General features: G+C 44.5%; 25 non-coding genes across 25 annotated transcripts; all 25 read right to left on the bottom strand.

Annotated features, from left to right (window-relative positions):
- Window positions 1-1,701: 1,701 nt before the first annotated feature.
- Window positions 1,702-1,774, bottom strand: TRNAY-GUA (transfer RNA tyrosine (anticodon GUA)). Its single transcript has one exon. It is a non-coding gene; the product is annotated as a tRNA-Tyr (tRNA).
- Window positions 1,775-2,289: 515 nt separating this feature from the next.
- TRNAY-GUA (transfer RNA tyrosine (anticodon GUA)) lies at window positions 2,290-2,362 on the bottom strand. Its single transcript has one exon. It is a non-coding gene; the product is annotated as a tRNA-Tyr (tRNA).
- Window positions 2,363-2,730: 368 nt separating this feature from the next.
- Window positions 2,731-2,803, bottom strand: TRNAY-GUA (transfer RNA tyrosine (anticodon GUA)). Its single transcript has one exon. It is a non-coding gene; the product is annotated as a tRNA-Tyr (tRNA).
- Window positions 2,804-3,465: 662 nt separating this feature from the next.
- TRNAY-GUA (transfer RNA tyrosine (anticodon GUA)) lies at window positions 3,466-3,538 on the bottom strand. The gene has a single exon. It is a non-coding gene; the product is annotated as a tRNA-Tyr (tRNA).
- A 368-nt stretch (window positions 3,539-3,906) lies between these two features.
- TRNAY-GUA (transfer RNA tyrosine (anticodon GUA)) lies at window positions 3,907-3,979 on the bottom strand. Its single transcript has one exon. It is a non-coding gene; the product is annotated as a tRNA-Tyr (tRNA).
- An 809-nt stretch (window positions 3,980-4,788) lies between these two features.
- TRNAY-GUA (transfer RNA tyrosine (anticodon GUA)) lies at window positions 4,789-4,861 on the bottom strand. Its single transcript has one exon. It is a non-coding gene; the product is annotated as a tRNA-Tyr (tRNA).
- A 662-nt stretch (window positions 4,862-5,523) lies between these two features.
- On the bottom strand, window positions 5,524-5,596 carry TRNAY-GUA (transfer RNA tyrosine (anticodon GUA)). Its single transcript has one exon. It is a non-coding gene; the product is annotated as a tRNA-Tyr (tRNA).
- Window positions 5,597-6,405: 809 nt separating this feature from the next.
- Window positions 6,406-6,478, bottom strand: TRNAY-GUA (transfer RNA tyrosine (anticodon GUA)). Its single transcript has one exon. It is a non-coding gene; the product is annotated as a tRNA-Tyr (tRNA).
- A 221-nt stretch (window positions 6,479-6,699) lies between these two features.
- TRNAY-GUA (transfer RNA tyrosine (anticodon GUA)) lies at window positions 6,700-6,772 on the bottom strand. The gene has a single exon. It is a non-coding gene; the product is annotated as a tRNA-Tyr (tRNA).
- Window positions 6,773-6,993: 221 nt separating this feature from the next.
- TRNAY-GUA (transfer RNA tyrosine (anticodon GUA)) lies at window positions 6,994-7,066 on the bottom strand. The gene has a single exon. It is a non-coding gene; the product is annotated as a tRNA-Tyr (tRNA).
- A 368-nt stretch (window positions 7,067-7,434) lies between these two features.
- On the bottom strand, window positions 7,435-7,507 carry TRNAY-GUA (transfer RNA tyrosine (anticodon GUA)). The gene has a single exon. It is a non-coding gene; the product is annotated as a tRNA-Tyr (tRNA).
- A 662-nt stretch (window positions 7,508-8,169) lies between these two features.
- TRNAY-GUA (transfer RNA tyrosine (anticodon GUA)) lies at window positions 8,170-8,242 on the bottom strand. Its single transcript has one exon. It is a non-coding gene; the product is annotated as a tRNA-Tyr (tRNA).
- Window positions 8,243-8,757: 515 nt separating this feature from the next.
- Window positions 8,758-8,830, bottom strand: TRNAY-GUA (transfer RNA tyrosine (anticodon GUA)). The gene has a single exon. It is a non-coding gene; the product is annotated as a tRNA-Tyr (tRNA).
- An 809-nt stretch (window positions 8,831-9,639) lies between these two features.
- On the bottom strand, window positions 9,640-9,712 carry TRNAY-GUA (transfer RNA tyrosine (anticodon GUA)). Its single transcript has one exon. It is a non-coding gene; the product is annotated as a tRNA-Tyr (tRNA).
- A 221-nt stretch (window positions 9,713-9,933) lies between these two features.
- On the bottom strand, window positions 9,934-10,006 carry TRNAY-GUA (transfer RNA tyrosine (anticodon GUA)). The gene has a single exon. It is a non-coding gene; the product is annotated as a tRNA-Tyr (tRNA).
- A 221-nt stretch (window positions 10,007-10,227) lies between these two features.
- TRNAY-GUA (transfer RNA tyrosine (anticodon GUA)) lies at window positions 10,228-10,300 on the bottom strand. Its single transcript has one exon. It is a non-coding gene; the product is annotated as a tRNA-Tyr (tRNA).
- A 368-nt stretch (window positions 10,301-10,668) lies between these two features.
- Window positions 10,669-10,741, bottom strand: TRNAY-GUA (transfer RNA tyrosine (anticodon GUA)). The gene has a single exon. It is a non-coding gene; the product is annotated as a tRNA-Tyr (tRNA).
- A 662-nt stretch (window positions 10,742-11,403) lies between these two features.
- On the bottom strand, window positions 11,404-11,476 carry TRNAY-GUA (transfer RNA tyrosine (anticodon GUA)). Its single transcript has one exon. It is a non-coding gene; the product is annotated as a tRNA-Tyr (tRNA).
- Window positions 11,477-12,432: 956 nt separating this feature from the next.
- TRNAY-GUA (transfer RNA tyrosine (anticodon GUA)) lies at window positions 12,433-12,505 on the bottom strand. Its single transcript has one exon. It is a non-coding gene; the product is annotated as a tRNA-Tyr (tRNA).
- A 662-nt stretch (window positions 12,506-13,167) lies between these two features.
- Window positions 13,168-13,240, bottom strand: TRNAY-GUA (transfer RNA tyrosine (anticodon GUA)). The gene has a single exon. It is a non-coding gene; the product is annotated as a tRNA-Tyr (tRNA).
- Window positions 13,241-13,608: 368 nt separating this feature from the next.
- Window positions 13,609-13,681, bottom strand: TRNAY-GUA (transfer RNA tyrosine (anticodon GUA)). Its single transcript has one exon. It is a non-coding gene; the product is annotated as a tRNA-Tyr (tRNA).
- Window positions 13,682-14,049: 368 nt separating this feature from the next.
- On the bottom strand, window positions 14,050-14,122 carry TRNAY-GUA (transfer RNA tyrosine (anticodon GUA)). The gene has a single exon. It is a non-coding gene; the product is annotated as a tRNA-Tyr (tRNA).
- Window positions 14,123-14,784: 662 nt separating this feature from the next.
- On the bottom strand, window positions 14,785-14,857 carry TRNAY-GUA (transfer RNA tyrosine (anticodon GUA)). Its single transcript has one exon. It is a non-coding gene; the product is annotated as a tRNA-Tyr (tRNA).
- A 956-nt stretch (window positions 14,858-15,813) lies between these two features.
- On the bottom strand, window positions 15,814-15,886 carry TRNAY-GUA (transfer RNA tyrosine (anticodon GUA)). The gene has a single exon. It is a non-coding gene; the product is annotated as a tRNA-Tyr (tRNA).
- A 662-nt stretch (window positions 15,887-16,548) lies between these two features.
- On the bottom strand, window positions 16,549-16,621 carry TRNAY-GUA (transfer RNA tyrosine (anticodon GUA)). The gene has a single exon. It is a non-coding gene; the product is annotated as a tRNA-Tyr (tRNA).
- Window positions 16,622-27,596: the final 10,975 nt, after the last annotated feature.

Raw genomic sequence — 27,596 nt, 5'->3', positions numbered from 1 at the left:
CCACGGAAGCTCAGAAATTAAATGGTTGTCAGGTATTGCGGATAAGTTATGACTTATTACGTTACATCTGAGACCCTACAACACCTCCCCCGGTTGGGCTCGAACCACCAACATTTCGATTAACAGCTGAACGCGCTAATCATTGCGCCACGGAAGCCCAAAAATTAAATGTTCGTTAGGTATTGTGGAAAAACTCTGACATTTTACGTTACATCTGAGACCTCACTACACCGCTCCCGGATGGGCTCGAACCACCAACCTATTGGTTAACAGCCGAACGCGCTAACCATTGAGCCACGGAAGCTCAGAAATTGAATGGTTGTCAGGTATTGTGGATAAGTTATGACTTATTACGTTACATCTGAGACCCTACAACACCTCTCCCGGTTGGGCTCGAACCACCAACCTATTGGTTTACAGCCGAACGCGCTAACCATTGAGCCACGGAAGCTCAGAAATTAAATGGTTGTCAGGTATTGTGGAAAAACTCTGACATTTTACGTTACATCTGAGACCTCACAACACCGCTCCCGGATGGGCTCGAACCACCAACCTATTGGTTTACAGCCGAACGCGCTAACCATTGAACCACGGAAGCTCAGAAATTAAATGGTTGTCAGGTATTGCGGATAAGTTATGACTTATTACGTTACATCTGAGACCCTACAACACCTCCCCCGGTTGGGCTCGAACCACCAACCTATTGGTTTACAGCCGAACGCGCTAACCATTGAGCCACGGAAGCTCAGAAATTAAATGGTTGTCAGGTATTGCGGATAAGTTATGACTTATTACGTTACATCTGAGACCCTACAACACCTCCCCCGGTTGGGCTCGAACCACCAACATTTCGATTAACAGCTGAACGCGCTAATCATTGCGCCACGGAAGCCCAAAAATTAAATGTTCGTCAGGTATTGTGGAAAAACTCTTACATTTTACGTTACATCTGAGACCTCACAAAACCGCTCCCGGATGGGCTCGAACCACCAACCTATTGGTTAACAGCCGAACGCGCTAACCATTGAGCCACGGAAGCTCAGAAATTGAATGGCTGTCAGGTATTTTGGATAAGTTATGACTTATTACGTTACATCTGAGACCCTACAACACCTCTCCCGGTTGGGCTCGAACCACCAACCTATTGGTTTACAGCCGAACGCGCTAACCATTGAGCCACGGAAGCTCAGAAATTAAATGGTTGTCAGGTATTGCGGATAAGTTATGACTTATTACGTTACATCTGAGACCCTACAACACCTCCCCCGGTTGGGCTCGAACCACCAACATTTCGATTAACAGCTGAACGCGCTAATCATTGCGCCACGGAAGCCCAAAAATTAAATGTTCGTCAGGTATTGTGGAAAAACTCTGACATTTTACGTTACATCTGAGACCTCACAACACCGCTCCCGGATGGGCTCGAACCACCAACCTATTGGTTAACAGCCGAACGCGCTAACCATTGAGCCACGGAAGCTCAGAAATTGAATGGTTGTCAGGTATTGTGGATAAGTTATGACTTATTACGTTACATCTGAGACCATACAACACCTCTCCCGGTTGGGCTCGAACCACCAACCTATTGGTTTACAGCCGAACGCGCTAACCATTGAGCCACGGAAGCTCAGAAATTAAATGGTTGTCAGGTATTGTGGAAAAACTCTGACATTTTACGTTACATCTGAGACCTCACAACACCGCTCCCGGATGGGCTCGAACCACCAACCTATTGGTTTACAGCCGAACGCGCTAACCATTGAGCCACGGAAGCTCAGAAATTAAATGGTTGTCAGGTATTGCGGGCAAGTTATGACTTATTACGTTACATCTGAGACCCTACAACACCTCCCCCGGTTGGGCTCGAACCACCAACATTTCGATTAACAGCTGAACGCGCTAATCATTGCGCCACGGAAGCCCAAAAATTAAATGTTCGTCAGGTATTGTGGAAAAACTCTGACATTTTACGTTACATCTGAGACCTCACAACACCGCTCCCGGATGGGCTCGAACCACCAACCTATTGGTTAACAGCCGAACGCGCTAACCATTGAGCCACGGAAGCTCAGAAATTGAATGGTTGTCAGGTATTGTGGATAAGTTATGACTTATTACGTTACATCTGAGACCCTACAACACCTCTCCCGGTTGGGCTCGAACCACCAACCTATTGGTTTACAGCCGAACGCGCTAACCATTGAGCCACGGAAGCTCAGAAATTAAATGGTTGTCAGGTATTGTGGAAAAACTCTGACATTTTACGTTACATCTGAGACCTCACAACACCGCTCCCGGATGGGCTCGAACCACCAACCTATTGGTTTACAGCCGAACGCGCTAACCATTGAGCCACGGAAGCTCAGAAGTTAAATGGTTGTCAGGTATTGCGGATAAGTTATGACTTATTACGTTACATCTGAGACCCTACAACACCTCCCCCGGTTGGGCTCGAACCACCAACCTATTGGTTTACAGCCGAACGCGCTAACCATTGAGCCACGGAAGCTCAGAAATTAAATGGTTGTCAGGTATTGCGGATAAGTTATGACTTATTACGTTACATCTGAGACCCTACAACACCTCTCCCGGTTGGGCTCGAACCACCAACCTATTGGTTTACAGCCGAACGTGCTAACCATTGAGCCACGGAAGCTCAGAAATTAAATGGTTGTCAGGTATTGTGGAAAAACTCTGACATTTTACGTTACATCTGAGACCTCACAACACCGCTCCCGGATGGGCTCGAACCACCAACCTATTGGTTTACAGCCGAACGCGCTAACCATTGTGCCACGGAAGCTCAGAAATTAAATGGTTGTCAGGTATTGCGGATAAGTTATGACTTATTACGTTACATCTGAGACCCTACAACACCTCCCCCGGTTGGGCTCGAACCACCAACCTATTGGTTTACAGCCGAACGCGCTAACCATTGAGGCACGGAAGCTCAGAAATTAAATGGTTGTCAGGTATTGCGGATAAGTTATGACTTATTACGTTACATCTGAGACCCTACAACACCTCTCCCGGTTGGGCTCGAACCACCAACATTTCGGTTAACAGCCGAACGCGCTAACCATTGCGCCAAGGAAGCCCAAAAAATAAATGGTCGTCAGGTATTGTGGAAAAACTTTGGCTTTCTACGTTACATTTGAGATCCCACATCACCGCTCCCGGGTGGGCTCGAACCACCAACCTATTGGTTTACAGCCGAACGCGCTAACCATTGAACCACGGAAGCTCAGAAATTAAATGGTTGTCAGGTATTGCGGATAAGTTATGACTTATTACGTTACATCTGAGACCCTACAACACCTCCCCCGGTTGGGCTCGAACCACCAACCTATTGGTTTACAGCCGAACGCGCTAACCATTGAGCCACGGAAGCTCAGAAATTAAATGGTTGTCAGGTATTGTGGAAAAACTCTGACATTTTACGTTACATCTGAGACCTCACAACACCGCTCCCGGATGGGCTCGAACCACCAACCTATTGGTTTACAGCCGAACGCGCTAACCATTGAGCCACGGAAGCTCAGAAGTTAAATGGTTGTCAGGTATTGCGGATAAGTTATGACTTATTACGTTACATCTGAGACCCTACAACACCTCCCCCGGTTGGGCTCGAACCACCAACCTATTGGTTTACAGCCGAACGCGCTAACCATTGAGCCACGGAAGCTCAGAAATTAAATGGTTGTCAGGTATTGCGGATAAGTTATGACTTATTACGTTACATCTGAGACCCTACAACACCTCTCCCGGTTGGGCTCGAACCACCAACCTATTGGTTTACAGCCGAACGTGCTAACCATTGAGCCACGGAAGCTCAGAAATTAAATGGTTGTCAGGTATTGTGGAAAAACTCTGACATTTTACGTTACATCTGAGACCTCACAACACCGCTCCCGGATGGGCTCGAACCACCAACCTATTGGTTTACAGCCGAACGCGCTAACCATTGTGCCACGGAAGCTCAGATATTAAATGGTTGTCAGGTATTGCGGATAAGTTATGACTTATTACGTTACATCTGAGACCCTACAACACCTCCCCCGGTTGGGCTCGAACCACCAACCTATTGGTTTACAGCCGAACGCGCTAACCATTGAGGCACGGAAGCTCAGAAATTAAATGGTTGTCAGGTATTGCGGATAAGTTATGACTTATTACGTTACATCTGAGACCCTACAACACCTCTCCCGGTTGGGCTCGAACCACCAACATTTCGGTTAACAGCCGAACGCGCTAACCATTGCGCCAAGGAAGCCCAAAAAATAAATGGTCGTCAGGTATTGTGGAAAAACTTTGGCTTTCTACGTTACATTTGAGATCCCACATCACCGCTCCCGGGTGGGCTCGAACCACCAACCTATTGGTTTACAGCCGAACGCGCTAACCATTGAACCACGGAAGCTCAGAAATTAAATGGTTGTCAGGTATTGCGGATAAGTTATGACTTATTACGTTACATCTGAGACCCTACAACACCTCCCCCGGTTGGGCTCGAACCACCAACCTATTGGTTTACAGCCGAACGCGCTAACCATTGAGCCACGGAAGCTCAGAAATTAAATGGTTGTCAGGTATTGCGGATAAGTTATGACTTATTACGTTACATCTGAGACCCTACAACACCTCTCCCGGTTGGGCTCGAACCACCAACCTATTGGTTTACAGCCGAACGCGCTAACCATTGAGCCACGGAAGCTCAGAAATTAAATGGTTGTCAGGTATTGTGGAAAAACTCTGACATTTTACGTTACATCTGAGACCTCACAACACCGCTCCCGGATGGGCTCGAACCACCAACCTATTGGTTTACAGCCGAACGCGCTAACCATTGTGCCACGGAAGCTCAGAAATTAAATGGTTGTAAGGTATTGCGGATAAGTTATGACTTATTACGTTACATCTGAGACCCTACAACACCTCCCCCGGTTGGGCTCGAACCACCAACCTATTGGTTTACAGCCGAACGCGCTAACCATTGAGGCACGGAAGCTCAGAAATTAAATGGTTGTCAGGTATTGCGGATAAGTTATGACTTATTACGTTACATCTGAGACCCTACAACACCTCCCCCGGTTGGGCTCGAACCACCAACATTTCGATTAACAGCTGAACGCGCTAATCATTGCGCCACGGAAGCCCAAAAATGAAATGTTCGTCAGGTATTGTGGAAAAACTCTGACATTTTACGTTACATCTGAGACCTCACAACACCGCCCCCGGATGGGCTCGAACCACCAATCTATTGGTTAACAGCCGAACGCGCTAACCATTGAGCCACGGAAGCTCAGAAATTGAATGGTTGTCAGGTATTGTGGATAAGTTATGACTTATTACGTTACATCTGAGACCCTACAACACCTCTCCCGGTTGGGCTCGAACCACCAACCTATTGGTTTACAGCCGAACGCGCTAACCATTGAGCCACGGAAGCTCAGAAATTAAATGGTTGTCAGGTATTGTGGAAAAACTCTGACATTTTACGTTACATCTGAGACCTCACAACACCGCTCCCGGATGGGCTCGAACCACCAACCTATTGGTTTACAGCCGAACGCGCTAACCATTGAGCCACGGAAGCTCAGAAATTAAATGGTTGTCAGGTATTGCGGATAAGTTATGACTTATTACGTTACATCTGAGACCCTACAACACCTCCCCCGGTTGGGCTCGAACCACCAACCTATTGGTTTACAGCCGAACGCGCTAACCATTGAGCCACGGAAGCTCAGAAATTAAATGGTTGTCAGGTATTGCGGATAAGTTATGACTTATTACGTTACATCTGAGACCCTACAACACCTCCCCCGGTTGGGCTCGAACCACCAACATTTCGGTTAACAGCCGAACGCGCTAACCATTGCGCCAAGGAAGCCCAAAAAATAAATGGTCGTCAGGTATTGTGGAAAAACTTTGGCTTTCTACGTTACATTTGAGATCCCACATCACCGCTCCCGGGTGGGCTCGAACCACCAACCTATTGGTTTACAGCCGAACGCGCTAACCATTGAACCACGGAAGCTCAGAAATTAAATGGTTGTCAGGTATTGCGGATAAGTTATGACTTATTACGTTACATCTGAGACCCTACAACACCTCCCCCGGTTGGGCTCGAACCACCAACCTATTGGTTTACAGCCGAACGCGCTAACCATTGAGCCACGGAAGCTCAGAAATTAAATGGTTGTCAGGTATTGCGGATAAGTTATGACTTATTACGTTACATCTGAGACCCTACAACACCTCTCCCGGTTGGGCTCGAACCACCAACCTATTGGTTTACAGCCGAACGCGCTAACCATTGAGCCACGGAAGCTCAGAAATTAAATGGTTGTCAGGTATTGTGGAAAAACTCTGACATTTTACGTTACATCTGAGACCTCACAACACCGCTCCCGGATGGGCTCGAACCACCAACCTATTGGTTTACAGCCGAACGCGCTAACCATTGAGCCACGGAAGCTCAGAAATTAAATGGTTGTCAGGTATCGCGGATAAGTTATGACTTATTACGTTACATCTGAGACCCTACAACACCTCTCCCGGTTGGGCTCGAACCACCAACCTATTGGTTTACAGCCGAACGCGCTAACCATTGCGCCACGGAAGCTCAGAAATTAAATGGTTGTCAGGTATTGTGGAAAAACTCTGACATTTTACGTTACATCTGAGACCTCACAACACCGCTCCCGGATGGGCTCGAACCACCAACCTATTGGTTTACAGCCGAACGCGCTAACCATTGAGCCACGGAAGCTCAGAAATTAAATGGTTGTCAGGTATTGCGGATAAGTTATGACTTATTACGTTACATCTGAGACCCTACAACACCTCCCCCGGTTGGGCTCGAACCACCAACATTTCGATTAACAGCTGAACGCGCTAATCATTGCGCCACGGAAGCCCAAAAATTAAATGTTCGTCAGGTATTGTGGAAAAACTCTGACATTTTACGTTACATCTGAGACCTCACAAAACCGCTCCCGGATGGGCTCGAACCACCAACCTATTGGTTTACAGCCGAACGCGCTAACCATTGAGCCACGGAAGCTCAGAAATTAAATGGTTGTCAGGTATTGCGGATAAGTTATGACTTATTACGTTACATCTGAGACCCTACAACACCTCCCCCGGTTGGGCTCGAACCACCAACCTATTGGTTTACAGCCGAACGCGCTAACCATTGAGCCACGGAAGCTCAGAAATTAAATGGTTGTCAGGTATTGCGGATAAGTTATGACTTATTACGTTACATCTGAGACCCTACAACACCTCTCCCGGTTGGGCTCGAACCACCAACCTATTGGTTTACAGCCGAACGCGCTAACCATTGAGCCACGGAAGCTCAGAAATTAAATGGTTGTCAGGTATTGTGGAAAAACTCTGACATTTTACGTTACATCTGAGACCTCACAACACCGCTCCCGGATGGGCTCGAACCACCAACCTATTGGTTTACAGCCGAACGCGCTAACCATTGAGCCACGGAAGCTCAGAAATTAAATGGTTGTCAGGTATTGCGGATAAGTTATGACTTATTACGTTACATCTGAGACCCTACAACACCTCCCCCGGTTGGGCTCGAACCACCAACCTATTGGTTTACAGCCGAACGCGCTAACCATTGAGGCACGGAAGCTCAGAAATTAAATGGTTGTCAGGTATTGCGGATAAGTTATGACTTATTACGTTACATCTGAGACCCTACAACACCTCCCCTGGTTGGGCTCGAACCACCAACATTTCGATTAACAGCTGAACGCGCTAATCATTGCGCCAAGGAAGCCCAAAAATGAAATGTTCGTCAGGTATTGTGGAAAAACTCTGACATTTTACGTTACATCTGAGACCTCACAACACCGCTCCCGGATGGGCTCGAACCACCAACCTATTGGTTAACAGCCGAACGCGCTAACCATTGAGCCACGGAAGCTCAGAAATTGAATGGTTGTCAGGTATTGTGGATAAGTTATGACTTATTACGTTACATCTGAGACCCTACAACACCTCTCCCGGTTGGGCTCGAACCACCAACCTATTGGTTTACAGCCGAACGCGCTAACCATTGAGCGACGGAAGCTCAGAAATTAAATGGTTGTCAGGTATTGTGGAAAAACTCTGACATTTTACGTTACATCTGAGACCTCACAACACCGCTCCCGGATGGGCTCGAACCACCAACCTATTGGTTTACAGCCGAACGCGCTAACCATTGAGCCACGGAAGCTCAGAAATTAAATGGTTGTCAGGTATTGTGGATAAGTTATGACTTATTACGTTACATCTGAGACCCTACAACACCTCTCCCGGTTGGGCTCGAACCACCAACCTATTGGTTTACAGCCGAACGCGCTAACCATTGAGCCACGGAAGCTCAGAAATTAAATGGTTGTCAGGTATTGTGGAAAAACTCTGACATTTTACGTTACATCTGAGACCTCACAAAACCGCTCCCGGATGGGCTCGAACCACCAACCTATTGGTTTACAGCCGAACGCGCTAACCATTGAGCCACGGAAACTCAGAAATTAAATGGTTGTCAGGTATTGCGGATAAGTTATGACTTATTACGTTACATCTGAGACCCTACAACACCTCTCCCGGTTGGGCTCGAACCACCAACCTATTGGTTTACAGCCGAACGCGCTAACCATTGAGCCACGGAAGCTCAGAAATTAAATGGTTGTCAGGTATTGTGGAAAAACTCTGACATTTTACGTTACATCTGAGACCTCACAACACCGCTCCCGGATGGGCTCGAACCACCAACCTATTGGTTTACAGCCGAACGCGCTAACCATTGAGCCACGGAAGCTCAGAAATTAAATGGTTGTCAGGTATTGCGGATAAGTTATGACTTATTACGTTACATCTGAGACCCTACAACACCTCCCCCGGTTGGGCTCGAACCACCAACCTATTGGTTTACAGCCGAACGCGCTAACCATTGAGCCACGGAAGCTCAGAAATTAAATGGTTGTCAGGTATTGCGGATAAGTTATGACTTATTACGTTACATCTGAGACCCTACAACACCTCCCCCGGTTGGGCTCGAACCACCAACATTTCGGTTAACAGCCGAACGCGCTAACCATTGCGCCAAGGAAGCCCAAAAAATAAATGGTCGTCAGGTATTGTGGAAAAACTTTGGCTTTCTACGTTACATTTGAGATCCCACATCACCGCTCCCGGGTGGGCTCGAACCACCAACCTATTGGTTTACAGCCGAACGCGCTAACCATTGAACCACGGAAGCTCAGAAATTAAATGGTTGTCAGGTATTGCGGATAAGTTATGACTTATTACGTTACATCTGAGACCCTACAACACCTCCCCCGGTTGGGCTCGAACCACCAACCTATTGGTTTACAGCCGAACGCGCTAACCATTGAGCCACGGAAGCTCAGAAATTAAATGGTTGTCAGGTATTGCGGATAAGTTATGACTTATTACGTTACATCTGAGACCCTACAACACCTCTCCCGGTTGGGCTCGAACCACCAACCTATTGGTTTACAGCCGAACGCGCTAACCATTGAGCCACGGAAGCTCAGAAATTAAATGGTTGTCAGGTATTGTGGAAAAACTCTGACATTTTACGTTACATCTGAGACCTCACAACACCGCTCCCGGATGGGCTCGAACCACCAACCTATTGGTTTACAGCCGAACGCGCTAACCATTGAGCCACGGAAGCTCAGAAATTAAATGGTTGTCAGGTATCGCGGATAAGTTATGACTTATTACGTTACATCTGAGACCCTACAACACCTCTCCCGGTTGGGCTCGAACCACCAACCTATTGGTTTACAGCCGAACGCGCTAACCATTGCGCCACGGAAGCTCAGAAATTAAATGGTTGTCAGGTATTGTGGAAAAACTCTGACATTTTACGTTACATCTGAGACCTCACAACACCGCTCCCGGATGGGCTCGAACCACCAACCTATTGGTTTACAGCCGAACGCGCTAACCATTGAGCCACGGAAGCTCAGAAATTAAATGGTTGTCAGGTATTGCGGATAAGTTATGACTTATTACGTTACATCTGAGACCCTACAACACCTCCCCCGGTTGGGCTCGAACCACCAACATTTCGATTAACAGCTGAACGCGCTAATCATTGCGCCACGGAAGCCCAAAAATTAAATGTTCGTCAGGTATTGTGGAAAAACTCTGACATTTTACGTTACATCTGAGACCTCACAAAACCGCTCCCGGATGGGCTCGAACCACCAACCTATTGGTTTACAGCCGAACGCGCTAACCATTGAGCCACGGAAGCTCAGAAATTAAATGGTTGTCAGGTATTGCGGATAAGTTATGACTTATTACGTTACATCTGAGACCCTACAACACCTCCCCCGGTTGGGCTCGAACCACCAACCTATTGGTTTACAGCCGAACGCGCTAACCATTGAGCCACGGAAGCTCAGAAATTAAATGGTTGTCAGGTATTGCGGATAAGTTATGACTTATTACGTTACATCTGAGACCCTACAACACCTCTCCCGGTTGGGCTCGAACCACCAACCTATTGGTTTACAGCCGAACGCGCTAACCATTGAGCCACGGAAGCTCAGAAATTAAATGGTTGTCAGGTATTGTGGAAAAACTCTGACATTTTACGTTACATCTGAGACCTCACAACACCGCTCCCGGATGGGCTCGAACCACCAACCTATTGGTTTACAGCCGAACGCGCTAACCATTGAGCCACGGAAGCTCAGAAATTAAATGGTTGTCAGGTATTGCGGATAAGTTATGACTTATTACGTTACATCTGAGACCCTACAACACCTCCCCCGGTTGGGCTCGAACCACCAACCTATTGGTTTACAGCCGAACGCGCTAACCATTGAGGCACGGAAGCTCAGAAATTAAATGGTTGTCAGGTATTGCGGATAAGTTATGACTTATTACGTTACATCTGAGACCCTACAACACCTCCCCTGGTTGGGCTCGAACCACCAACATTTCGATTAACAGCTGAACGCGCTAATCATTGCGCCAAGGAAGCCCAAAAATGAAATGTTCGTCAGGTATTGTGGAAAAACTCTGACATTTTACGTTACATCTGAGACCTCACAACACCGCTCCCGGATGGGCTCGAACCACCAACCTATTGGTTAACAGCCGAACGCGCTAACCATTGAGCCACGGAAGCTCAGAAATTGAATGGTTGTCAGGTATTGTGGATAAGTTATGACTTATTACGTTACATCTGAGACCCTACAACACCTCTCCCGGTTGGGCTCGAACCACCAACCTATTGGTTTACAGCCGAACGCGCTAACCATTGAGCGACGGAAGCTCAGAAATTAAATGGTTGTCAGGTATTGTGGAAAAACTCTGACATTTTACGTTACATCTGAGACCTCACAACACCGCTCCCGGATGGGCTCGAACCACCAACCTATTGGTTTACAGCCGAACGCGCTAACCATTGAGCCACGGAAGCTCAGAAATTAAATGGTTGTCAGGTATTGTGGATAAGTTATGACTTATTACGTTACATCTGAGACCCTACAACACCTCTCCCGGTTGGGCTCGAACCACCAACCTATTGGTTTACAGCCGAACGCGCTAACCATTGAGCCACGGAAGCTCAGAAATTAAATGGTTGTCAGGTATTGTGGAAAAACTCTGACATTTTACGTTACATCTGAGACCTCACAAAACCGCTCCCGGATGGGCTCGAACCACCAACCTATTGGTTTACAGCCGAACGCGCTAACCATTGAGCCACGGAAACTCAGAAATTAAATGGTTGTCAGGTATTGCGGATAAGTTATGACTTATTACGTTACATCTGAGACCCTACAACACCTCCCCCGGTTGGGCTCGAACCACCAACCTATTGGTTTACAGCCGAACGCGCTAACCATTGAGCCACGGAAGCTCAGAAATTAAATGGTTGTCAGGTATTGTGGAAAAACTCTGACATTTTACGTTACATCTGAGACCTCACAAAACCGCTCCCGGATGGGCTCGAACCACCAACCTATTGGTTTACAGCCGAACGCGCTAACCATTGAGCCACGGAAACTCAGAAATTAAATGGTTGTCAGGTATTGCGGATAAGTTATGACTTATTACGTTACATCTGAGACCCTACAACACCTCCCCCGGTTGGGCTCGAACCACCAACCTATTGGTTTACAGCCGAACGCGCTAACCATTGAGCCACGGAAGCTCAGAAATTAAATGGTTGTCAGGTATTGCGGATAAGTTATGACTTATTACGTTACATCTGAGACCCTACAACACCTCTCCCGGTTGGGCTCGAACCACCAACCTATTGGTTTACAGCCGAACGCGCTAACCATTGAGCCACGGAAGCTCAGAAATTAAATGGTTGTCAGGTATTGTGGAAAAACTCTGACATTTTACGTTACATCTGAGACCTCACAACACCGCTCCCGGATGGGCTCGAACCACCAACCTATTGGTTTACAGCCGAACGCGCTAACCATTGAGCCACGGAAGCTCAGAAATTAAATGGTTGTCAGGTATTGCGGATAAGTTATGACTTATTACGTTACATCTGAGACCCTACAACACCTCCCCCGGTTGGGCTCGAACCACCAACCTATTGGTTTACAGCCGAACGCGCTAACCATTGAGGCACGGAAGCTCAGAAATTAAATGGTTGTCAGGTATTGCGGATAAGTTATGACTTATTACGTTACATCTGAGACCCTACAACACCTCCCCCGGTTGGGCTCGAACCACCAACATTTCGATTAACAGCTGAACGCGCTAATCATTGCGCCAAGGAAGCCCAAAAATGAAATGTTCGTCAGGTATTGTGGAAAAACTCTGACATTTTACGTTACATCTGAGACCTCACAACACCGCTCCCGGATGGGCTCGAACCACCAACCTATTGGTTAACAGCCGAACGCGCTAACCATTGAGCCACGGAAGCTCAGAAATTGAATGGTTGTCAGGTATTGTGGATAAGTTATGACTTATTACGTTACATCTGAGACCCTACAACACCTCTCCCGGTTGGGCTCGAACCACCAACCTATTGGTTTACAGCCGAACGCGCTAACCATTGAGCGACGGAAGCTCAGAAATTAAATGGTTGTCAGGTATTGTGGAAAAACTCTGACATTTTACGTTACATCTGAGACCTCACAACACCGCTCCCGGATGGGCTCGAACCACCAACCTATTGGTTTACAGCCGAACGCGCTAACCATTGAGCCACGGAAGCTCAGAAATTAAATGGTTGTCAGGTATTGCGGATAAGTTATGACTTATTACGTTACATCTGAGACCCTACAACACCTCCCCCGGTTGGGCTCGAACCACCAACCTATTGGTTTACAGCCGAACGCGCTAACCATTGAGCCACGGAAGCTCAGAAATTAAATGGTTGTCAGGTATTGCGGATAAGTTATGACTTATTACGTTACATCTGAGACCCTACAACACCTCCCCCGGTTGGGCTCGAACCACCAACATTTCGATTAACAGCTGAACGCGCTAATCATTGCGCCACGGAAGCCCAAAAATTAAATGTTCGTCAGGTATTGTGGAAAAACTCTGACATTTTACGTTACATCTGAGACCTCACAAAACCGCTCCCGGATGGGCTCGAACCACCAACCTATTGGTTTACAGCCGAACGCGCTAACCATTGAGCCACGGAAGCTCAGAAATTAAATGGTTGTCAGGTATTGCGGATAAGTTATGACTTATTACGTTACATCTGAGACCCTACAACACCTCCCCCGGTTGGGCTCGAACCACCAACCTATTGGTTTACAGCCGAACGCGCTAACCATTGAGCCACGGAAGCTCAGAAATTAAATGGTTGTCAGGTATTGCGGATAAGTTATGACTTATTACGTTACATCTGAGACCCTACAACACCTCTCCCGGTTGGGCTCGAACCACCAACCTATTGGTTTACAGCCGAACGCGCTAACCATTGAGCCACGGAAGCTCAGAAATTAAATGGTTGTCAGGTATTGTGGAAAAACTCTGACATTTTACGTTACATCTGAGACCTCACAACACCGCTCCCGGATGGGCTCGAACCACCAACCTATTGGTTTACAGCCGAACGCGCTAACCATTGAGCCACGGAAGCTCAGAAATTAAATGGTTGTCAGGTATTGCGGATAAGTTATGACTTATTACGTTACATCTGAGACCCTACAACACCTCCCCCGGTTGGGCTCGAACCACCAACCTATTGGTTTACAGCCGAACGCGCTAACCATTGAGGCACGGAAGCTCAGAAATTAAATGGTTGTCAGGTATTGCGGATAAGTTATGACTTATTACGTTACATCTGAGACCCTACAACACCTCCCCTGGTTGGGCTCGAACCACCAACATTTCGATTAACAGCTGAACGCGCTAATCATTGCGCCAAGGAAGCCCAAAAATGAAATGTTCGTCAGGTATTGTGGAAAAACTCTGACATTTTACGTTACATCTGAGACCTCACAACACCGCTCCCGGATGGGCTCGAACCACCAACCTATTGGTTAACAGCCGAACGCGCTAACCATTGAGCCACGGAAGCTCAGAAAATGAATGGTTGTCAGGTATTGTGGATAAGTTATGACTTATTACGTTACATCTGAGACCCTACAACACCTCTCCCGGTTGGGCTCGAACCACCAACCTATTGGTTTACAGCCGAACGCGCTAACCATTGAGCGACGGAAGCTCAGAAATTAAATGGTTGTCAGGTATTGTGGAAAAACTCTGACATTTTACGTTACATCTGAGACCTCACAACACCGCTCCCGGATGGGCTCGAACCACCAACCTATTGGTTTACAGCCGAACGCGCTAACCATTGAGCCACGGAAGCTCAGAAATTAAATGGTTGTCAGGTATTGTGGATAAGTTATGACTTATTACGTTACATCTGAGACCCTACAACACCTCTCCCGGTTGGGCTCGAACCACCAACCTATTGGTTTACAGCCGAACGCGCTAACCATTGAGCCACGGAAGCTCAGAAATTAAATGGTTGTCAGGTATTGTGGAAAAACTCTGACATTTTACGTTACATCTGAGACCTCACAAAACCGCTCCCGGATGGGCTCGAACCACCAACCTATTGGTTTACAGCCGAACGCGCTAACCATTGAGCCACGGAAACTCAGAAATTAAATGGTTGTCAGGTATTGCGGATAAGTTATGACTTATTACGTTACATCTGAGACCCTACAACACCTCCCCCGGTTGGGCTCGAACCACCAACCTATTGGTTTACAGCCGAACGCGCTAACCATTGAGCCACGGAAGCTCAGAAATTAAATGGTTGTCAGGTATTGTGGAAAAACTCTGACATTTTACGTTACATCTGAGACCTCACAAAACCGCTCCCGGATGGGCTCGAACCACCAACCTATTGGTTTACAGCCGAACGCGCTAACCATTGAGCCACGGAAACTCAGAAATTAAATGGTTGTCAGGTATTGCGGATAAGTTATGACTTATTACGTTACATCTGAGACCCTACAACACCTCCCCCGGTTGGGCTCGAACCACCAACCTATTGGTTTACAGCCGAACGCGCTAACCATTGAGCCACGGAAGCTCAGAAATTAAATGGTTGTCAGGTATTGCGGATAAGTTATGACTTATTACGTTACATCTGAGACCCTACAACACCTCTCCCGGTTGGGCTCGAACCACCAACCTATTGGTTTACAGCCGAACGCGCTAACCATTGAGCCACGGAAGCTCAGAAATTAAATGGTTGTCAGGTATTGTGGAAAAACTCTGACATTTTACGTTACATCTGAGACCTCACAACACCGCTCCCGGATGGGCTCGAACCACCAACCTATTGGTTTACAGCCGAACGCGCTAACCATTGAGCCACGGAAGCTCAGAAATTAAATGGTTGTCAGGTATTGCGGATAAGTTATGACTTATTACGTTACATCTGAGACCCTACAACACCTCCCCCGGTTGGGCTCGAACCACCAACCTATTGGTTTACAGCCGAACGCGCTAACCATTGAGGCACGGAAGCTCAGAAATTAAATGGTTGTCAGGTATTGCGGATAAGTTATGACTTATTACGTTACATCTGAGACCCTACAACACCTCCCCCGGTTGGGCTCGAACCACCAACATTTCGATTAACAGCTGAACGCGCTAATCATTGCGCCAAGGAAGCCCAAAAATGAAATGTTCGTCAGGTATTGTGGAAAAACTCTGACATTTTACGTTACATCTGAGACCTCACAACACCGCTCCCGGATGGGCTCGAACCACCAACCTATTGGTTAACAGCCGAACGCGCTAACCATTGAGCCACGGAAGCTCAGAAATTGAATGGTTGTCAGGTATTGTGGATAAGTTATGACTTATTACGTTACATCTGAGACCCTACAACACCTCTCCCGGTTGGGCTCGAACCACCAACCTATTGGTTTACAGCCGAACGCGCTAACCATTGAGCGACGGAAGCTCAGAAATTAAATGGTTGTCAGGTATTGTGGAAAAACTCTGACATTTTACGTTACATCTGAGACCTCACAACACCGCTCCCGGATGGGCTCGAACCACCAACCTATTGGTTTACAGCCGAACGCGCTAACCATTGAGCCACGGAAGCTCAGAAATTAAATGGTTGTCAGGTATTGCGGATAAGTTATGACTTATTACGTTACATCTGAGACCCTACAACACCTCCCCCGGTTGGGCTCGAACCACCAACCTATTGGTTTACAGCCGAACGCGCTAACCATTGAGCCACGGAAGCTCAGAAATTAAATGGTTGTCAGGTATTGCGGATAAGTTATGACTTATTACGTTACATCTGAGACCCTACAACACCTCCCCCGGTTGGGCTCGAACCACCAACATTTCGGTTAACAGCCGAACGCGCTAACCATTGCGCCAAGGAAGCCCAAAAAATAAATGGTCGTCAGGTATTGTGGAAAAACTTTGGCTTTCTACGTTACATTTGAGATCCCACATCACCGCTCCCGGGTGGGCTCGAACCACCAACCTATTGGTTAACAGCCGAACGCGCTAACCATTGCGCCACGGAAGCCCAAAAACTAAATTGTCGTCAGGTATTGTGGAAAAAATTTGGCTTTCTACGTTACATTTGAGATCCCACAACACCGCTCCCGGGTGGGCTCGAACCACCAACCTATTGGTTAACAGCTGAACGCGCTAATCATTGCGCCACGGAAGCCCAAAAATTAAATGCTCTTCAGATATTGTGTAAAAACCTTGACTTTTTACGTCACGTCTGAGACCTCACAACACCGCTCCCGGATGGGTTCGAACCACCAACCTATTGGTTAACAGCCGAACGCGCTAACCATTGAGCCACGGAAGCTCAGAAATTAAATGGTTGTCACGTATTGTGGAAAAGTTTTGACTTTTTACGCTACATCTGAGACCCCACAACACCTCTCCCGGGTGGGCTCGAACCACCAACCTATTGGTTAACAGCTGAACGCGCTAACCATTGCGCCACGGAAGCCCAAAAATTAAACGCTCGTCAGGTATTGTGTAAAAACCTTTACTTTTTACGTCACATCTGAGACCTCACAACACCGCTCCCGGATCTGCTCGAACCACCAACCTATTGGTTAACAGCCGAACGCGCTAACCATTGAGCCACGGAAGCTCAGAAATTAAATGGTTGTCACGTATTGTGGAAACGTTTTGACTTTTTACGCTACATCTGAGACCCCACAACACCTCTCCCGGGTGGGCTCGAACCTTCAACCTTTCGATTAACAGCTGAACGCGCTAATCATTGCGCCACGGAAGCCCAAAAATTAAATGTTCGTCAGGTATTGTGGAAAAACTCTGACATTTTACGTTACATCTGAGACCTCACAACACCGCTCCCGGATGGGCTCGAACCACCAACCTATTGGTTAACAGCCGAACGCGCTAACCATTGAGCCACGGAAGCTCAGAAATTGAATGGTTGTCAGGTATTGTGGATAAGTTATGACTTATTACGTTACATCTGAGACACTACAACACCTCTCCCGGTTGATCGCTGGGTTGATGCTTCCCACATATATGACAGAACATCTCCCCACAATTATGTCTAGTAGTACGTTTTACGAAATCAATTATTTTAAAGCAGCTTTTGCAATGGTAAAGCCGCTCGCAAAGGGCTTTTTTGTTACCAACAGGAACCAAATGGCTGTTATAACAATCGTCACCCCAGAATTTTCGTAGGGAGGAGTCGCATGTTTTTGCACGTCCATGACAAACAGTCGGACGCATACATTTAAAGCAAAAATCATTGCATTTATGAGATTGAACACGCCAGTAAGGTGTGAGGCACTTCTCGCAAAAGTGTTCGTGACTAAACAATGGTTTTAAATTTGTTATGACGTTATAGTGATTATTCTCATTAAGTAGAAAGAGGCGTGGTCTGGTATCTGTAGGGTCGTTTTCGCCTAAAATTAGAATTGGAACTCTGTTTTCGAATTTATAAACAAATATAGAATAGGGGGATAAATAAACTTTAAATTTCTGGAATGAATCGGGGGTACCGCATTCGGATACAGAGACTCCGGCCTTTTGACAAAGATCTAAAGCCTCTGTTTTTTGGCTTGTGTAACGGGGTCCTGCTTGTGATATGGTCACGTAACGATTTTTTAACTCTGTGTTGTTTTTGTTGTTCATGTGGAGACGATGAGCGACAGCAACACAAAGGCTACGCGCTAAACAGAGATTATCAGTGTTTGGAATTCGTCGAATCCCCCTTCGATCCTTTGAAAAAATACTGAATGGTTTGAGTTGACGATGATTAGCACGTCCATACCCTTCTGGTATTCTGACTATACTAAATATCATTTTTATAGGTCCTTGAAAAAAATGTTCGATCTCATCATCATAAAGTAACTCGGCTAGTTGATCAAAGAGAATAGAAGGGTCTACTTGATCGAGTCTTTTAAAGGATAATTCAAGTTCCGAACGACAGTTTATACCCAGACTTCGTAAAGTTATTTGCACGTAATCTGTTGCTCTATATTCGCTTAATACGTGTTCCGTAATAGAACAGATACTATCCACCGGATCATCAGTTATATATAGAGTTATTTCCCTGCCATACATATTAAAATGTTCAAAAAAATCTCTCGCTCTGCTCTAGAATTTCGCAAGATGGTACATCTTCTATAGGCGAAGTGGGACACCCCCCACCCCATTGATCATAAACATTCGCCTCGGCCTCCTCCGAATCTACGATGGAGCTCTTTTCGCTGGGGGCGTAATCGGAAAAGTTCAGAGACATATATTCAAAAGGGTCGTACTCCGTCTCGTCTTGTTGACACGCGTTATCTAGAATCTCCCCCATCTCCCTGCCAGTTTGTGAATTATCGAAACTGGGTCTCAAAGATTCATGATTATTACGTTCCATTTCTTGCTTCCGTCTTTTCACGCGGTCTAAGTAAGAAATTTTTAAAGGGGTAGGAATTAAATTATATAAATGTTACAATTCGTCATGTGTTTGACAGGTTTCAGGTGTACGAGGAACGTTCTTCATATAGTCTATTAGATCGAGGAACGTTTGAATAATATTTAAGCCGCCATTTATGATAAAACCGGGTAATATTGAAGGTATATTAGCAGGATCTAAGTGTAAATAAGAGCATAGAAAATAATAAAACTTGTATATTTCGACTATGTTCCAAGGCTTATTTACGGCCATTTCGTCAAGTGTCCAGCGAAGTGCTTCAGCGTCCATGTTGAGGTTTTGACGATTGATGTTCGACTGTGAAGTACTGTTATTTTCTCACGTTCTTTATACTAGATTCCTACCCCCCCTTCTCTTCCTCCTCTCAAGGGGGGTCAAGGACAGTTGATTTTTCGAAATTATTGACTAAAAATACAAGGTCCTAGCAAAGGCCATCGCAGCTGATTTCCGACATGTTTAAACACGTCTAACATTGTTTGACAGTGAACAATAGGTGATATAAGATAGACGTACGATGGCTTGACAGGGTGTCAAATAGTCGTATAACAAAACAACGAATTTGCAATAGATTTTATAATTCAACAAAAGGAATAATTATAACAAAAGAGTTGGTGCGACATTCCACTAGGTGGGGACTTCTTCAACAATGACATTGAGAAAATGTTAGGAAAGAATTTCTTCAATCAATCAAATTGTGACAGTTCTATTTAAGGAATGTTGAGAATAGTAGATAAATAGGTCAAGTTTACCATTGTGTAATTTATTTACTCCTCAACTGTCAGGTACACAAAGCTTGTCAGGAATTCGTCGGATCTTGGAGATTTAAAAACTGCTCATTGTGCTATTTATCTTATTGGTCTTGAGAGTGCTGGAATTCCTTAATCCCTGGTTTGAAAAACGCACCTAAAAATACGCTTATAATCGAAGAAGGGGAGAGGGTTCTTCAACAATGACCTTAGGTCTTTGAAGATGTTAGGAAAATATTTCGTCAATCAAATATTGACAGGTCGAGCTAAGGAATGTGGGTCAAAAAGTTTACAATTGTGTTATATACTTACTCGTCAGCTGTTATGGAGGCAAATACACAAAGGTTGTCAAGAATTCGTCGGATCTTGGAGGTTAACCCTCAAAAACTACTTATTGTATTCTTTATATTACTGATTTTGGGAATGTTAGAATTTCTTAATCTATGGTCTCAGAACTTTGACATAAAAATACACCTACAATCTAACAACGGAAAAGTCAAGGACAATAGATATTTCGCGATAGCTACTTAGGAAATTTAGTATAAAAAACGTGGAACACGACAGAGGAGTGTATCATAATTCGAGAAGACCTTAAACGGGCAACATGGAAAATCAAGAAGCTTTTAAGAGGAAGATTGGCGTAACTAACGAACGAAAAATCAACGGTAGATTCCACATTTCTAGAGAGTTGTTCCTGACAACGGGGTTCGTGAACGGCACCCTCGATCCCGAGATTCGCTTATGTAGGAAGCAGTCGGTAAAAAGTTTCGCCATTTCAACAAAAACATGGGAGAAGTTGATCCCGCGTTTACCCGTATTAGCAGGATGGACGGCGGGCCACGAAACCAATAACTTTGAAATCGTTTTGATCGATAACGCAAATGAAAAAACAACTGTTGTGGCGTATCATAATACGTGTCATATTAAAGATTTACTAAATGACGATTCCATTGTTTTGGACAGTCTAGAAACAGCGGCATTGAACCGAGTTTCGAATGCCGTTAAGGAGCATCTTACTAAGTTAAGTAACCATGAAATTGTATTCACGCACATGGCTGATATTATTATAGAATTTTATAATGATATTTATGATAATTTATATGACGATCACGATCGTATACCGTGTTTAGATGGGCAGCCCGAAAAATTCGACGCAGTTGTGGGTTACTTCACCAATTTCGTGACATCGTACCAAGTGGTAATGAAATTTAGTAATGTAATTGAAGAAGAAAATCTTCAAAGTAATTTTTATAATTATAATGTATTCTCGGTAATTTCGGGTCAAATAACTTATTTGAAAGAGAGAATGCACATGTTAACGCATTTTTAAATTTTTATCTATTTGATAATTTGTATTTTTTCATTGATGTTTCAAAATAAATTGAATTTAAAACTGAAAAACTGTTCCATTTTATATATCTAATACTACACAGAAATGATATAAATTTCTATGTTTTCTAGTTTTTAAATTTTAAGCCTACGAAATATAAAAGTAGATATAACTAAAGTGTAGGAAAAACTTTTAAACTTGTCGAAGTTTTTTGATAGGAACTTATTTTAAATAAAAAGAAGTAAATAAAGTACAAAAACAATTTATTTAAAATTCATAAAAAATATTTACAAATTTTTTTTTTAACTCCCTCCCCCCTCCCCCCACTGGACGAGAGAACGACCCTTTTGAATATATGTCTCTGAACTTTTCCGATTACGCCCCCAGCGAAAAGAGCTCCATCGTAGATTCGGAGGAGGCCGAGGCGAATGTTTATGATCAATGGGGTGGGGGGTGTCCCCTTTCGCCTATAGAAGATGTACCATCTTGCGAAATTCTAGAGCAGAGCGAGAGATTTTTTGAACATTTTAATATGTATGGCAGGGAAATAACTCTAAATATAACTGATGATCCGGTGGATAGTATATGTTCTATTACGGAACACGTATTAAGCGAATATAGAGCAACAGATTACGTGCAAATAACTTTACGAAGTCTGGGTATAAACTGTCGTTCGGAACTTGAATTATCCTTTAAAAGACTCGATCAAGTAGACCCTTCTATTCTCTTTGATCAACTAGCCGAGTTACTTTATGATGATGAGATCGAACATTTTTTTCAAGGACCTATAAAAATGATATTTAGTATAGTCAGAATACCAGAAGGGTATGGACGTTCTAATCATCGTCAACTCAAGCCATTCAGTATTTTTTCAAAGGATCGAAGGGGGATTCGACGAATACCAAACACTGACAATCTCTGTTTAGCGCGTAGCCTTTGTGTTGCTGTCGCTCATCGTCTCCACATGAACAACAAAAACAACACAGAGTTAAAAAATCGTTACGTGACCATATCACAAGCAGGACCCCGTTACACAAGCCAAAAAACAGAGGCTTTATATCTTTGTCAAAACGCCGGAGTCTCTGTATCCGAATGCGGTACCCCCGATTCATTCCAGAAACTTAAAGTTTATTTATCCCCCTATTCTATATTTGTTTATAAATTCGAAAACAGAGTTCCAATTCTAATTTTAGGCGAAAACGACCCTACAGATACCAGACCACGCCTCTTTCTACTTAATGAGAATAATCACTATAACGTCATAACAAATTTAAAACCATTGTTTAGTCACGAACACTTTTGCGAGAAGTGCCTCACACCTTACTGGCGTGTTCAATCTCATAAATGCAATGATTTTTGCTTTAAATGTATGCGTCCGACTGTTTGTCATGGACGTGCAAAAACATGCGACTCCTCCCTACGAAAATTCTGGGGTGACGATTGTTATAACAGCCATTTGGTTCCTGTTGGTAACAAAAAAGCCCTTTGCGAGCGGCTTTACCATTGCAAAAGCTGCTTTAAAATAATTGATTTCGTAAAACGTACTACTAGACATAGTTGTGGGGAGATGTTCTGTCATATATGTGGGAAGCATCAACCCAGCGATCATTTATGCTACATTCAAGTGATGAAAGACAAAACAATCAATGTTAACCCTGCTAAAAAACCACGCAATAATTTACCCGAACTAATGTACGTTTTCTTCGACATTGAATGTATACAAACGAAAAGATGCCCAGAAAAGTTGGGAGCGTACGAGCATCAAGCCATCTTATGCGTTAGTATCTCGGTCTGCGTAGACTGCATTGACGAAACGTCCCTAGATATTAATTGTATTAAATGTAATCAATTTGGGCCTCGCAAACAACGCTTCACAGGTGGCAAACCTATTGGTTCGTTCCTAGATTACTTGATTAGCTTATTCGACGTGAAGTAAGTCATCGTGGTGTCTCATTTTGGTAGTAACTATGATAACCAACTATTAATTAGAGAAATAATTAATCGTGACGAGAAATTTGTACCCGAATCATTGAAAATTAACGGAACTCGGATTTTAGAAATAAAACTATCAAATATATTATTCCTTGACTCGTACAACTTCATCCCAGTCGCTTTATCCAAATTTCCCGCTACTTTCGGTCTCCCTAATGCCGCTAAAGGGTATTTTCCTCATTTCCTTTTCAACGTAGTGGACCACGAGTTCATTATTGACAGACAGGAAGAGACTAACTACGTATTGGAGGACACTCTACCACCGACAGAAGCTTACGGGTGTCAGTATTTCACCAGGAAGAACTTGGACACTTTCTTAAAATGGCATACTTCAGAAGTCCGTAAGGGTAAAGGCTTTAATTTTTTAAAGGAGCTTTATCATTATTGCGAAAATGACACTTTACTCTTATTTTTGGGGTGTTTAACCTTTCGGTCCCTCCTACTTAAAGTTACTAGCGTAGACCCATTTAATTGCGGCTCAGTTACCCTCCCAGGCGTTTGATCCTATGTCTATCGTAAAAATTATCTCAAATCCAACACCATTAGCATCATCCCATCAAACTACTACAGACTTGGCGAAAATCAATCTTTCGGCGCTATTGAATGGCTAGAATGGACGTCTCACGAGAGAAACATTCTTATTCAATCCTCTTTTAGAGGTAGGGAGGTTAAAATCCAAACCCTAAAGGTAGATGGTTATTGCCCCACAAACAAAGAAGTGTTCGAATTCATGGGATGCTACTATCATGGCTGTAAAGTTCACTTCCCTATAAACAGAAACATGATTTTACATGGCGACCCCACTCAAACATTAAATACGAGGTACACAAAAACCGAGAAAAAAATTTGTAAACTAGAAGCCCTCCACTACAAAGTGAATGTCAAATGGGAATGTGAGTGGCTACAGGACAAAACAAATAACACCGAAATAAATGATTTTTTAAAACGCAACGACATTCGTATTAAAACAGCCAAAAGATTGAACCCACGTGATGCTTTCTTTGGAGGTCGTTGTAGCGCTAACAAACTGTACCATAAAACAGCTGGTACAGAAAAAATGCACTACGTTGATTTCACCAGTTTATATCCGTTCGTGAACAAAACGGGTAAAATTCCTATTGGACATCCTGAAATTATTTTAGACAATTTCCCCGATATCTTCTCTTTTGATGGCCTTCTCAAGTGCGATGTACTTCCGGCTCAAAATATCATACATCCGGTTTTACCCGCACGGATAAATGGTAAGCTCACCTTTCCCCTATGTTACACCTGTTGTAAAACTCAATTTCAAGGTGACTGTTCACACACACCTGATCAGAGAGAGAGCTGCGGGGTACCTGGGTTACCGACGAGTTGAGATACGCCGTAGATCGAGGATACAAAATCACGCGCATGTACGAAGCCTGGTCCTACAAAATAACGCAATACAACACAGAGACTAAACAAGGCGGTCTTTTTAAAGTCTACGTAAACGCCTTTTTAGAGTACTAAACTCTGGCTAGCGGTTTCCCTGCCGATGGTATCACCCAGGAGGACAAAGAAAACTATGTCAGGAACTACAAAGAAGTTGAGGGGATAGATCTAGATATAGATAAAATTGAAAAGAACGAAGGGTTGAGATGCCTCAGTAAGCTTATGCTTAACTCTTTTTGGGGGAAATTTGGACAGAAAACTAGACACGCCTCAACAGACATCATTAAAGACGCCAAGACTCTATACGAATTGATCCTCAACCCCGATAAAGAAGTAACTAGTCTCATGACTTTAAATGACAACACCATCTTAATTAAATCAGAAGACATTGCCGAGAATGAGATAGCTCATAAACACACTAATGTCGTCATAGCCTGTTATACCACAACTATGGCACGCCTTCATCTTTTAAAACATCTCGAGATGGTAGGTGACCTCTGTTTTTATATGGATACCGATAGCCTGATCTACCTTTCACCAGATGGCGTCCCTATACTCCCCACGGGTAATTATATTGGCGAATTAAAAAATGAACTAGAATCCTACGGTAAAGACGCATATATTTGTGAATTCGGAAGTGCAGGCGCAAAAAAATTATTCCATGAACATTTACGATCCCGCAACAGAAAAATTACCAATATAATTAAAGTTAAGGGATTCTACTTAAATTCATCAACCGAGAATCATGTAAACTTTGACATTATGAAAAAATTATTAGGCGTAAACAACCAGGGGAAACCTGAAATGAATTCTATCCAAGTACCCATTGGCCCCCAAATACGTCGCCTGCCCAATCATACCCTCATTACAATAGATCAAACAAAAATATATCAAGTAGTCGTCGACAAAGTCAGAGTTTTCCCCGATTATACTACCACACCATATGGTTATCAAACCAATTGAATTTCAATTCGAAAAAATAGATTTGTGTGTATATATATAATTTTTTTTTGTATTTTAATAAATATGTTTAATTAATATTAATTGTTATTAGCTTTATTACACTCAGAATAAAATTTACCATTACTGTGAAATAATTTCTTAATTTATGAAAAAAATATCTTTAAATAATATCCCCACCAAAAAAAGACGAGAGCGTAAAAAAACACGGCTCCTCCGACTTAACAGTGGCCGCCATCTTGTACGCCATACTGGCTGCATACTCTCTGACACCCATTTAATTTCTGAGGTTCCGTGGCTCAATGGTTAGCGCGTTCGGCTGATAACCGATAGGTTGTTGGTTCGAGCCCACCCGGGAGCGGTGTTGTGGGATCTCAAATGTAACGTAGAAAGCCAAAGTTTTTCCACAATACCTGACGACCATTTAATTCTTGGGCTTCCGTGGCGCAATGGTTAGCGCGTTTGGCTGTTAACCAATAGGTTGGTGGTTCGAGCCCACCCGAGAGCGGTGTTGTGGGATCTCAAATGTAACGTAGAAAGCGAAAGTTTTTCCACATTACCTGACGACCATTTAATTTTTGGGCTTCCTTGGCGCAATGGTTAGCGCGTTCGGCTGTTAACCGAAAGGTTGGTGGTTCGAGCCCACCCGGGAGCGGTGTTGTGGGATCTCAAATGTAACGTAGAAAGCCAAAGTTTTTCCACAATACCTGACGACCATTTAGTTTTTGGGCTTCCGTGGCGCAATGGTTAGCGCGTTCGGCTGTTAACCAATAGGTTGGTGGTTCGAGCCCACCCGAGAGCGGTGTTGTGGGATCTCATATGTAACGTAGAAAGCGAAAGTTTTTCCACATTACCTGACGACCATTTAATTTTTGGGCTTCCTTGGCGCAATGGTTAGCGCGTTCGGCTGTTAACCGAAAGGTTGGTGGTTCGAGCCCATCCGGGAACGGTGTTGTGAGGTCTCAGATGTGACGTAAAAAGTCAAGGTTTTTACACAATACCTGACGAGCATTTAATTTTAGGGCTTCCGTGGCGCAATGGTTAGCACGTTCAGCTGCTAATCGAAAGGTTGGTGGTTCGAGCCCACCCGGGAGAGGTGTTGTGGGGTCTCAGATGTAGCGTAAAAAGTCAAAACTTTTCCACAATACTTGACACCCATTTAATTTCTGAGGTTCCGTGGCTCAATGGTTAGCGCGTTTGGCTGTTAACCGATAGGTTGGTGGTTCGAGCCCACCCGAGAGCGGTGTTGTGGGATCTCATATGTAACGTAGAAAGCGAAAGTTTTTCCACATTACCTGACGACCATTTAATTTTTGGGCTTCCTTGGCGCAATGGTTAGCGCGTTCGGCTGTTAACCGAAAGGTTGGTGGTTCGAGCCCATCCGGGAACGGTGTTGTGAGGTCTCAGATGTGACGTAAAAAGTCAAGGTTTTTACACAATACCTGACGAGCATTTAATTTTAGGGCTTCCGTGGCGCAATGGTTAGCACGTTCAGCTGCTAATCGAAAGGTTGGTGGTTCGAGCCCACCCGGGAGAGGTGTTGTGGGGTCTCAGATGTAGCGTAAAAAGTCAAAACTTTTCCACAATACTTGACACCCATTTAATTTCTGAGGTTCCGTGGCTCAATGGTTAGCGCGTTTGGCTGTTAACCGATAGGTTGGTGGTTCGAGCCCACCCGGGAGCGGTGTTG

Source organism: Phalangium opilio, unplaced genomic scaffold, assembly GCF_054372755.1.
Source record: "Phalangium opilio isolate 3A_F unplaced genomic scaffold, DU_Popi_V2 ptg000054l_1, whole genome shotgun sequence".
In the NCBI taxonomy this organism is placed as follows: Eukaryota; Metazoa; Arthropoda; class Arachnida; order Opiliones; family Phalangiidae; genus Phalangium; species Phalangium opilio.
Note: the sequence above shows the minus strand (reverse complement) of the source record. Positions and strands in the feature narration are given on the sequence as shown.